This window comes from Hordeum vulgare, chromosome 6H, assembly GCF_904849725.1.
Source record: "Hordeum vulgare subsp. vulgare chromosome 6H, MorexV3_pseudomolecules_assembly, whole genome shotgun sequence".
Lineage (NCBI taxonomy): Eukaryota > Viridiplantae > Streptophyta > Magnoliopsida > Poales > Poaceae > Hordeum > Hordeum vulgare.
In genome coordinates, this window is record NC_058523.1 from 477018195 (window position 1) to 477028288 (window position 10094).

A 10094-nucleotide genomic window follows, 5' to 3' on the forward strand; every position below is an offset into this window, starting at 1 on the left:
GCCCGAGATTTATCATCGGTATCCGCATACCTATTTCAATCTCGTTCACCGGCAAGTCTCTTTACTCGTTCCGTAATACAAGATCCCGCAACTTACACTAAGTCACATTGCTTGCAAGGCTTGTGTGTGATGTTGTATTACCGAGTGGGCCCCGAGATACCTCTCCGTCACACGGAGTGACAAATCCCAGTCTCGATCCATACTAACTCAACGAACACCTTCGGATATACCTGTAGAGCATCTTTATAGTCACCTAGTTACGTTGCGACGTTTGATACACACAAAGCATTCCTACGGTGTCAGTGAGTTATATGATCTCATGGTTATAGGAACAAATACTTGACACGCAGAAAACAGTAGCAACAAAATGACACAATCAACATGCTACGTCTATTAGTTTGGGTCTAGTCCATCACGTGATTCTCCTAATGACGTGATCCAGTTATCAAGCAACAACACCTCGTACATAATCAGAAGACCCTGATTATCTTTGATCAACTGGCTAGCCAACTAGAGGCTTGCTAGGGACAGTGTTTTTTCTATGTATCCACACATGTATATAAGTCTTCATTCAATACAATTATAGCATGGATAATAAACGATTATCTTGATACATGAATTATAATAATAACTATATTTATTATTGCCTCTAGGGCATAATTCCAACAGAATTTGGGTGCCCAAATTGGGAAGATCTTTGCAAGGCATATGGATTTCAGGAGGGTATGGAAATAACCTTCAATCTTCGTCCTGAAGATAATATGCCAGGCAACATCGACATTTGGGTGGTTGTCGATATGCTTCCTGTTTTACCTCCATGTGAGTTCCTCAACCATATTTGTCAAGTAATTTGCATTCTATATTTAAAAATAGTTGGTGTTCATCCATATACTAAATTTATTAAATTATAATTTACAGCTTATTTCGTTTCTTTGAATGAATTACGAAAATTAATTGACACGACACACTACACGTGTGGATCACATCTAACTTGGAAGGAGAAGGATGTTCTTCTCTACTATCTTGTTGGTGTTCTGGTTTCTAGGGATAACTTCCCGTATAATTTGGGAATTGGCCAAAATTATACATTTTACATGCCACTAGTGCATAGGTTGAGGCCGGATGACATTCGCCGAAATATCTTGGTAAGAGTTTCCTAATTAAGTACGCTCTATTATTGCATAAATGGTGTTGATTACATTGCTAACTATGTTATTATTATGTTCTTCAACAGGAACTGCCACATGATGTAGTGCCTCTGTTGATGCACCCAGAAGGTCATATGAAAATTAAAAGCCCGCTAAAGGCTGAGTTTGATGCTCCATACTCGAGTAACCGCAAATCAAAATAAAAAAGGCTCCAAATTGAAGCATGGAGAGAAATAAAGAAGGATTGCAAGCCATGAGTTGGAGACCGTTGGATCTCTGTGCTTCATCATGGAGACATAGGTGTTATTCTGTTTTATGACATTATACCTAGGAACGAGGACTAAGTCTTATGAGAGACAAGTTATTCTGGTTTATATTAACTTGACATGATCGATTAGGATGCATGCATATGATGACTATTATGATGTTTTCTGTTTTACTTTATGTGTATCATATGCTAACTTGGTATATGATTAAGATGACGATGAGTTATTAGATGAGTACGTAAGATGATGATGAGTTATATGTCATGATACTCCCTCCGTCCCAAAATTCTTGTCTTAGATTTGTCTAGAAATGGATGTATCTAAATACTAAATTTGACTAGATACATTCGTATCTAAACAAATATAAGACAAGAATTTTGGGATGGAGGGAGTACTTTATGTCTATGATGTGATGAAAATTATGCATGTTTATTATTATATGATGAAACCACTGTATAGAGCATGCAAAAATACGTAGGGGGGACATAAATACGTTGCGAATTAAATATTAAAAGCAGGAATATTAGCAGTAGCGCTGGAATATTAACAGTAGCGCTTGCTTAGCAGTAGCGCTTTATTTATTCCAACGCTACTGCTAACGTAGATACCAGTAGCACTTTCAATAACGCGCTACTACTAAGAGTTAGCTGTAGCGCATTAGCAATAGCGCTGGCCCCAGGGCTACTAGTAAGGCTAAAACCAGTGCTACTACTAGGGTTTTCCCTAGTAGTGTTGAGGTGATGCAGACAACTTTGCAGAACCTGTCCATGGCCACTCGGATCGCTGATTCCATTCAGCCGAGTGATTCTGTGGTCGGGGAAGGCTTCCGACAGAGCCAAACTCTGTTGAAGACTGTCTTGCTGCAAAACTCCATGGTCTCACATCCACACCACGTCCGTACAAGCAGACACGGTGCAGTCGGCTCACATCCCTCATGCACCCGGAAGACGCCAAAGATCTCCTCCTCCTCCGAGGGCCCGCATGGGGATCGGAGGCATGATTATCGGGTTTCCAGAAGGACTCCTACTCCAAGGAGTGGTTCACTTGGACACCGCCCCCATGACCGTAGACCAAGCCCCAATCAGCACACGGGTTATGGAGACGACGACTACCGAGCTCCCCAGTTCAATGTGAGGTCCATAATCACACAGAACGTGGTTGACCGATCACGGGCACCCCCCTCGGGGGGGGGGGGGGTTATCTGGCCTCGAGTGCTTCGATGGACACATTTGCGAAGCACAGATCCCCTCCAACTACCTATTGGCTACGGGGATCGGTAAGTTCAACGCTGAGTCCAAGCAGGAAAATTGGTTCGAATATTACCGAGTGGCTGTCCAAATAGGCGATGGCGACAACTTCGTCGCGATGAAGCACCTGTCCCTCATGCTGGAGGGGTCGGTGAGGACTTGGCTCAATAAACTTCCCTCCAGTAGCATCCATAGCCGGGGGGGGGGGCTTGCCCGTATGTTTGTCAAAACATTCAAAGGCACCTACAAGCGCCCCGGGTGGCTTGAGAGAGCTACAACACTGCGTCCAGAAGAGGAACAAGACTCTCCAAGAGCACATCCAGCGATGAACCACATTGCATAACACCATGGATAACGTCACCAAGCATCAAGTCGTGTGCGCCTTGATAACCCACAAGTATAGGGGATCGCAACAGTTTTCGAGGGTAGAGTATTCAACCCAAATTTGTTGATTCGACACAAGGGGAAGCCAAAGAATATTCTCGAGTATTAGCAATTGAGTTGTCAATTCAACCACACCTGAAAGACTTAGTATCTGCAGCAAAGTATCAGCAGCAAAGTAGTGTGATAGCAACAGTAGCAACGATAATAGTAGCAGCAGTGACAGAGTAGCGACAGAGTAACAGTAGCAGCAGCAACAGCAATAGCGACAGAGTAACAGTAGCAGCAGTGATAGCAGTAGCGACAGAGTAACGTAGCAAGACCAGTAGGAAAAATACTCGCAGGCATTGGATCGGTGATGGATAATTATGCCGGATGACATTCATCATGCAACAATTATAACACGGAGAGATATGTAACTAGCTCCAGTTCGTCAATGTAATGTAGGCATGTATTCTGTATGTAGTCATACGTGCTTAGGAAAAAGAACTTGCATGGCATCTATTGTCCACCCCTCCTGTGACAGCATTAGCACTTAGTGAATACATGAACTCCTCATACTATGGTCATCTCCGGGAGTGGTTCCGGCTATTGTCACTCCGGGGTTGCCGGGTCATAACACATAGTAGGTGACTACAACTTGCAAGATATGATCAAGAACACACATATATTGACGAGAACATAATAGGTTCAGATCTGAAATCATGGCACTGGGGCCCTAGTGACAAGCATTAAGTATGGCAAAGTAGTAGCAACATCAATCTCAGAACATAGTGGATACTAGGGATCAATCCCCAGCAAAACTAACTCGATTATATGATAGATCCCATCCGACCAATCACCGTCCCGCAAGCCTATGATGAGATTATTCACGAACGGTGAAGAGCATCATGGAATTGGCGATGAAGGAAGGTTGGTGATGACGATGGCGACGATCTCCCCTCTCCGGAGCCCAGAACGGACTCCAGATCTGCCCTCCAGAGGAAGAACAGGAGGTAGCGGCGCCTCCGTATCGTAAAACGCGATGAACTCTTCTCCTTGATTTTTTTTGGACGGAAGGGACTAAATAGAGCTGGAGTTGGAGGCGGCGGAGCTCCGAGGGCCCCACAAGCCTGCTAGGTGCGGCTAGGGGGGTCGCGCCTCGTGGGCTTGTGGGCTCCTCGCTCCACCCCTCCGGTTGATTCCTGCGCCAGTATTTTTTATATATTCCAGAAAAAATCCTCGTAAATTTCCAGGTCATTCCGAGAACTTTTATTTCTGCGCAAAAACAACACCATGTCAATTTAGCTGAAAACAACGTTAGTCTGGGTTAGTTCCATTCAAATCATGCAAATTAGAGTCCAAAACAAGGGCAAAAGAGTTTGGAAATGTAGATACGACGGAGATGTATCAACTCCCCCAAGCTTAAAGCCTTGCTTGTCCTCAAACAATTCAGTTGACAAACTGAAAGAGACAAAAGAAAAACTTTTACGAACTCTGTTTGATCTTGTTGTTGCAATTATGTCTAACTCATATTCAGATTTCTAGCAAGATCATAAGCTAACCACATAAGCAATGACATTTAGGTCTCATGGCAAACTCATATCAATGGCATAATCAACTAGCGAGCAATAATAATGAGTTTCAAACGTCAACACTTCAATCAGAACAATCATGAAGCAATATGAACAGATGGTATCTCGCTAGCTCTTTCTGAGACTGCAAAACATAAATGCAGAGCACCTTCAAAGACCAAGGGCTGACTGAACATTGTAATTCATGGCAAAGAAGATCCAGTCACAGTCATACTCAATAACAATTAAAAGCAAAGCATAGAAATGACAAAGGTGCTCTCTAATCGGTGCTTTTTGAAAGAAGAGGATGACTCAACAGAAACATAAATAGATAGGCCCTTCGCAGAGGGAAGCATTGATTTGCAGAGGTGCCAGAGCTCAAGCTTTTAAAACAGAGATAAATAATTTTGGGTGGCAAGCTTTCATTGTCAACGCGATGACCAAGAGTTTTCACCATCTTCCATGCTACACATACTATAGGCGGTTCCCAAATAGAAAAGTAAATTTTGACTCCCACACCACCGATCAATCACACTCCACGGCTAGCCGAATACTCGGGTGCCGTCCGTACCAAGAACAATCCAGGGGGAGTTTTGTGTGCAATTATCTTTTCGATTTGAGCATGGAACTGGGCATTCCAATTACCACCCCCTTTCTCGTGAATGATAGTGAATAAACACATATCGAGGATAACACGCCTAGCATGGAAGATACTCATCACCCCTTGTCACCACATGAGCGGTTCGGGCATGGAAAACAGATTATTTCTTGAAGGTTTAGAGAGTGGCACATGCAAATTTACTTGGAATGGCAGGTAGATACCGCATATAGGTAGGTATGGTGGACTCATATGGAACAACTTTGGGTTTATGGAAGTGGATGCACAAGAAGTATTCCCGCTTAGTATAAGTGAATGCTAGCAAAGGACTGGGAAGCGACCAACTAGAGAGCGACAACAGTCATCAATATGCATTGAGATTAACCAACATTGAGTGCAAGCATGAGTAGGACATAAATCACCATGAACATGAATATCATAGAGGCTATGTTGATGTTGTTTCAACTACATGCGTAAACATGTGCCAAGTCAAGCCACTTGAATTAGTCAAGGGAGGGTACCATCCTATCATACTACATTATAATCATCTCAAAATTCATGTTGGCATCCAAGACAAACCATTATAAGCTCCTAGCTAATTAAGCATGGCATCAAAAACTATGATCTCTAAGTTGTCATTGCAAACATGTTTCTCTCACAACAAAGCTGAATCTGGAACGATGAGCTAGTCATATTTACAAAAACAAAATAGATCGAGTTCATACCAGCTTTTCCAGGCTCAGTCACTTCATCATATATCGTCATTATTGCCTTTCACTTGCACGACCGAATGATGTGAACAATAATGAGAGTGCTTGTGCATTGGACTACGCTGGAATCTGCAAGAAAACACAAAGGAGAAGACAAAGTGATATGGCTCTTTGATAGATAAACAGATATGCATGCGAGAGCCACGAAACATTGTAACCATGGTTTTCTACCTTGACCCGAAGAAAAACAAAACTATTTACACGGGAAAGCTCCCAACAAGCAAAAGAAGAACAAGAAATCTTTTTGGGTTTTCTCAAACTAGACAAACACACGAGAAGAAAGCGAGAAAAAGAAATAAACTAGCATGGATGATACAGTGGCAAAGTGTGAACACCGACTAACAAAGTGAAAGTGTGAGCATGAATGTAAAGTCGGTGAGAAACACGTACTCCCCCAAGCTTAGGCTTTTGGCCTAAGTTGGTCTACTCCCATGGATGGTCCGGGCGATACCCAAAATCATAATGGGGGTTGTACGGGAGTGCTGCAGCTACCACCTGAATAGCTGCCTCACAGAGGCGAGCAGCCTTTGCCTCCCCCTCATACTCCTCTGCCTCTCCTCTGGTTATGTAATATCTCCGTTTTACCTGAAAGTCAAAGAAGGCAGGAGCAGGAAGGGTAATATGGAAAACACGCTGTCGGTTAAATATTAACCGGTATAGGAGGGAATCATTATCCCTCTCAAGGAACTGATAGCGTGTCATAGCGGCACGATCAAGGAAAGCTGTATGGAGTGGGGGATCTCCTTCGTGGATGGGTACTCCAAGAAAATTTGCTATGCGAGTGAGATAGATCCCACCAAAGAAATCCCCTTCATTAGCATTATTATTCAGCCTCCTTGCTATTATAGCTCCCATGTTGAAACTTCTATCACCCGTTACTACGCTCTTAAGAATACTAAGGTCAGGTGCGCAGAGGTGACAATGCTCGATCTTGCCGTTAATGCATCTACCTATGAAGAGGGAAAAGTAATGCCAGGAAGGAAAATGAATGCTCCCCATGGTAGCCTGTGTAATATCTCTAGTTTCTCCAACAGTTATACTAGAGAAAAAATCTCTAACCGTAGATTTAGGAGGATCATTGAGACTACCCCAATCAGGTATCTTGCAAATTCTATTGCAATCCTTTAAATCCATGGTATATGATTTGTCATAGAGCTCAATAGTACAAATGTGTCACGCCGAGCTGAAAATTTGAATCTACGAACAAAAGAGGCAGTGAGAGTAGTTGTAATGACCCAAGTGTAACATTGCCATATTTGGAACCTCGCCATGTTTGGATCCATGATGTCATGGTTATGGAAGTTATCATTTCATGTGGTCATGCCTTGTCTTTCCCTTTGCATCATGCCGTTCTTGTGTTGTTGTTGTGTTGATCCATATGTGTGGGTGTGATGAGTGTACGTGGTGTGTGAAGTGGTGTACAAAGCTTGGGTTTCAACTTTGCTTACTCTTCCAAAAACTAGGTTTCAACAAAACCACTTCTTCTCTACTTTTCTTGAGCTCAAGATTTACTTGCTCTAAACCTGATTTTAAAATGTAGATCATTTAGAGTATTTTCTTGTGGATGTGGTGCTATGTCTAGGGATTTTTCAAACTTTGCTTAAGTGGGGTTATATTCACAAAGCAGCTTAATATAATTCCGTTTTGTAAATATTTTAGTGCTCCAAAAATCATCTTGCTATTTTATTTAATTGGGTCATAATTCCCTTATGACCAGGGACATTTTTTCCCAAACCTAGATTTCCCTAGGAGTTTATTTCTTGCTGTGTTTGGTTTAAATGGAAAACCCAAAGGGTTTTTCTTTTCTTTCTTCTCTAGCGCCAGCAGAGGGCCTTCTCCCTCCAACAGGCCCATCTCTCTCTTTCCCTCGCGCGGCAGCCCAACTTCCCCCATCCCTCATCTTTCTGACGCCGTCTCCTTCCTCCCTCCGCTTTCCGTCAGGTTCATAGAGTGAGATCGAGCGCGCCGTCGTCTCACAGATGTCGACGCTGTCCCATCCGCTTATTTAAACCCCACCTCGACGTGTGGACCTCTAGGGTTCCTCCTAGTCGCCGCCACCTCTCTTCCCATCTCTATCCCTCTCTCCCCCGTCAGGTAAGTTCCAGTGTCAGTGAGTTTCAGAGTGTCACCGTTGTCGATCCGCATCCCTCTCATCGCCGGCAGCCTCTCCTCGCGACGTCCGAGGCGTCCGCGAGCATGGGGTTCCTCCCGCCGCCCCGTTCCCGTCGCTAGAGGGGTGGATCCCCCTCTCTGGAGCTCCCTCCACGGCGAGTCCATCGGGTCGGAGCAGAGCGCCGTCGAGCCGCGCCTCTGCTTCCTCTTCTTCCTCTACGTCGTAGCAGGTCGTCCCCGAGCACTCCAGGGTGAGCAGCTCGCCATCTCCTTCCTCTCCCCCTCGCGCGTAGAGTACCAGGGCCGTAGCTTCGCCGTGTGTGTCACCATCGCCACCGTGTTGCTGTGCACTGGTGCGCCACCGTAGCGGACCTCCTCCTGCTGCGGTTGGCATGGGAATGAGTCCCTGGTGATCCCCTCTTCCTCCCAGCAAGAGCCCCTTTGCCAATTTGAGCTGTAGCGCTGCCGACATCCTTCCCCCGTTCCGGTCGCCGTCGTTGGTAGGAATAGTAGAGTGGAATACCTAAGAAGGTTACGCCCCCCTCTGTGTTAAGCACCGTATGACTAGCAGAGTGGTAGTAGGGTGTTTTGGCGCAGTGGTGGTCGTGGGTTCGAGTCCCAGAGCGCCCCCTCTTTATTGTTTTGTGATTTGTGGGCAGTAGCTCGACAGGAGCAGCTTAGCCTGCTGTGACTCCCTTCTCTGTCGAAGAAGGTGTGCTAGCCCAGTGGTGTGGAGTGTTGGTTGTGCATCAGGAGGTCTTGGGTTCGATCCCAAGCACGCCCATTTGTATTTTTATCTTTCCTTTTGCTGTTTTCAAGTATGCTTGCAATGTTTTTCTTGGGCAGCAAGTTAGTGGTTGTTATCCTTTTGTTAGAGGCTTAGAAGTATTTTTTCCCTACCTAGCATCAAGTATGTATGTGTGTGCATGTAGTATGTTGTATATGGTGTGTGTAATGTGGTGCATGTGTGTGTGTGACACACGCACATCAACAAGGTGTCATGGTTGCTTTAGTATATATGTGGTGTCCTCTTGAACACCTAAGTGTGTGTGTGTAGATGAGTTGTGAGTAGTTGATCTAGTGGAGTAGTGCATGTGATGGTGTGTGTGTGCATGAGCACTAGTGTGGCATGCATGTATGTGTGTGTATGGTGATGTGCTAAGGCACATGTGCATGAGGTGTAACCTCCTCATGTTCACCTTTGGGAGATTGGCTTGTGTGTGTGCATGGTAGGTGGAGGAGTTGCAACACATGCTTGATCACATGTGATAATGCACTATTTGGGCTTATGTGATTCTAGGTTGATTTTCATTTTAACTTTGTGCCCACATGTTATATGCAAGTACCCAAGTATTTTATATGTTTTTGGGGTAGAAACTTCCCAGGAATCCATTGATGGAATCAGATTTCACTTTGGAGCACTTCCTGGAAATGCATATTTTTGTCTTGATGCCATGTTTAGGTCCTTATATTAAGTGGTGTGTTGAGCCTATGAGGATGATTCCTTGATGTGGCAGTAGTGGGTGAAACCCTCTACAGCATGCTAGTTTTGTTTTGATCATAGGAGTTTGTATGCATATTTTGTGATCTGTCAAAGTTGACACTTGACTGAAGATTACAGATTTGTGAAAACCCTGTGATTTTCACTTAGTGTGGGAATCTGCTGATATTTTCTTCCCCTGTTGATTTGGTTGCGAAACCTCATGTGTTGGGAATCAGCCCATGCAACGAACTAAGGTTTGTGAGATTTTGGGTTTGTCTAGCTCTCTGTTAAATTTCATGCACTTTCACTTCATGTAGATATCATTTTGGAGGCTTCCAAAATGCTTCAGAGCTTAACCAGCTCGAGAAAATCTGAGATTTTCACGAAGTCCTGGAAATCTGTTATTTTTGTCCAAGTTAGTGCGTGTAGATCTTCTTGTGTGTGACTCCTTTGTATTATCTTCTTGCTCAACCTTGTAGAGCTTTTGAATGGATTTATCCACATATCTTGTTTGGCTCATTTGGGTGGTTGTAGGT